This window comes from Cajanus cajan, chromosome 11 (genome assembly GCF_000230855.2).
Source record: "Cajanus cajan strain Asha chromosome 11, NIPB_CcT2T_4, whole genome shotgun sequence".
Taxonomy (NCBI): Eukaryota; Viridiplantae; Streptophyta; class Magnoliopsida; order Fabales; family Fabaceae; genus Cajanus; species Cajanus cajan.
Genome location: NC_138527.1, coordinates 17,915,460 through 17,918,501, shown reverse-complemented (window position 1 = coordinate 17,918,501; position 3,042 = coordinate 17,915,460).

Sequence of the window (3,042 nt, the reverse complement as noted above, 5' to 3'; positions counted from 1 at the left end):
ACATCCTTCACAAGGAAAAACATCATATGCAGATACGGTATTCCCGATAAGATCATCACTGATAATGGATCCAATCTAAATAACAAGATGGTGGAAGGATTGTGCCAGGAGTTCAAGATCCAACACCACAACTCTTCCCCATACCGACCAAAGATGAATGGGGCAGTCGAGGCAGCCAATAAGAATATCAAGAAAATAGTACAAAAGATGGTTGTCTCATTCAAAGACTGGCATGATATGTTACCCTTTGCTCTCCATGGATACAGGACTTCAGTACGCACATCCACAGGAGCTACTCCATTTTCCCTTGTTTATGGAATGGAGGCAGTTCTGCCTGTTGAAGTCGAAATACCTTCTCTGAGAGTAATCATGGAAGCAAAACTTTCCGAGGCAGAATGGGTTCAAAGCCGGTATGACCACTTGAACCTCATTGAAGAGAAACGGCTGAACGCCATATGCCATGGTCAAGCCTATCAAAGGAAGATCAAAAAGGCTTTTGACAAGAAAGTCCACCCTCGAGTCTACCATGAGGGAGAGCTAGTGATGAAGAAATTGCTACCAGCTCAAAAGGACAAAATCGGAAAGTGGGCCCCGAATTACGAAGGACCGTACGTAGTAAAGCGAGCCTTCTCCGGAGGAGCACTGATCCTCACAAACATGGACGGAGAAGAACTTCAATACCCAGTCAACGCTGACGTGGTAAAGAAGTATTATGCTTGAAGACGTTGCTTGCACAAGCCCGCTAGGATGAAAACCCAAAAAGGGCATCCTAGGCAAAAATTAGGGCAAAACAAAAAGCCCGCCAGTACAAGGGTACTAGGCAAAACAAAGGCAAAATTATCCCCGCTAGGATACGTCCTAGGCAAAAATTAGGGGCAAAAGAATAAGATGTAAAAACAAAGCAAGCAACGATCACTTGAATCGAAAACCGAAAGGCGGTACAAGTGATAATCTTCTAGAAGCAAGCGTCTTGCAGTATCTACACTCCTGGCTCAGGCATCTCACCCGAAGCAATTAGGGGAACGGGAAGGGCGACAATTACAGATATAATTGTTTAAAGCTAAAATGTATATAGCCTACCCTGGCCAGCCATTCTTCGGAAATTCCTTCTGTACATCTTTCTGTAAAAACATTTGTGAATATTAATAAAATATCCATTCATTTCTTTTCTCTCTTGACCATGTGATTATGCCTTTAAATTGGTATTTCTAAAAATTGTATGAGATTCCTTAATAATTGGTCAATAAAGAAAATTGGAGGGGTTCCTGTAAAATCCATAATCTCCTGCATAAAAGGCTCACAAAAATCCTCCCTCGCGTCTATGACAGAAACTCCTCCAAAAAAGAAGAGGATAGGGAGAGTCATTCACTTTTCTAAATAAAAGAACAAAAAAAAAAAAAAAAAAAAAACTTGCATCGCCTGCATCACACACATTAGTTGCACATTCAAAGACCTTATCATGAGGCAATTACATAAAATAGAAAAATAGAAAATTGCTTGTGTATGACAGCAGCAAGCAAAATACAAAGATTCAGAAAATCAACAGCATCATACAGAATAATTGAGCCTGGAGAGGCTTGTCGAAATAATACTCCTTCAGAATAATTGAGCCTGGAGAGGCTTGTCGAAATAATACTCCTTCAGAATAATTGAGCCTGGAGAGGCTTGCCGAAATAATACTCCTGCAAAATAACTGAGCCTGGAGAGGCTTGCCGAAATAATACTCTCTCATAATAACTGAATTTAATTTCTTTAGCACTTTTAATTTCTGTACAGCAAAAGCCAAAAACATAAAAAAGGCAAAATACAGAAAAAGCCAAATCAGAAGAAAAGGCAAAATACAGAAAAAGCCGAAAATGAAAAAAGGCAAGGATATAGAAAATCCAACAAACAGTTTGAACCGAATAACTAAGCCTGGAGAGGCTTACCAAAATAATACTCCACATCCTCCACAGTATGCAGAATAACTGAGCCTGGAGTGGCTCGCAGAAATAATACTCCCCAGAGAAACCTCAACTCAAGCTCACGGGCCAAATTTCCCAGCGAGAGCTATCAAAGCAAGATCATCAAAATCCCCAATGGAAGTACGATCTCCCAAGCAGAATATCCAAGTCAAAGGACTTAAACTTCCTCAGTGAAGATAGCTCTCCAGCTCAAGCGTTGAGTGAGGCTAAGCCTGCAGAGGCTTCCTAAATAATACTCTGGGATACATAAGATCCCTAAATCCCCAGTCGCCTACTCAGAGGCACCCCTTCAAGAAAAATCACAAAAAGATCAATAACCATTCCCCAAGAGGAATCCGGCACTCAGCCGAACACTGAACATCAAGATAATTCGCCTACTCAGAGGCACTCTTCCAAAAAAGGAAAAAAATATATCAATAAATATTCCCCAAACGGAATGTGGCATCCAGCCAAGCACCAAACATCAAGATCATTTGCCTAACAGAAGAGGCCAGTCAAGAAATGAATGACAAAATCCCCAGCGGATAAACAGCCTACACAGAGGCTACAAAAATCAGAAAATCCAAAAGAGATACCCGAATAAGGACAACCGGGATACTCCACCCACGTCAAAAGGACGTCAGCCAAACATAAGGCACCGCTCAACTCAGAGAGAGAGCATCTGTGTCTACACCCCAAGGAGTCAAAAATTCCCCATGGGTACCAACAATGCAATGCAAGTTGGGGCACAAGAACCTATGAATGACTGCACATCCCCTAGACGGATCCCTGCGTTATCCAGCCCTCAGCGGCACAAAATCAGAAAAACCGTCGAAGCAGCATCGTGGACTGTGGAGACAAAAATCATATCAAATCATTGCCGAAGTGATCAGAAGACACGGAAGCAGGCCTGGAGAGGCAATACTCAACTGCTGAATGTTAAGAGGCAGGACCTGGAGAGGGTAAACTCAACTGCTGAATGTTAAGAGGCAGGACCTGGAGAGGGTAAACTCACACTGCTGAATATTAAGAGGCAGGACCTGGAGAGGGTAAACTCACACTGCTGAATGTTAAGAGGCAGGACCTGGAGAGGGTAAAC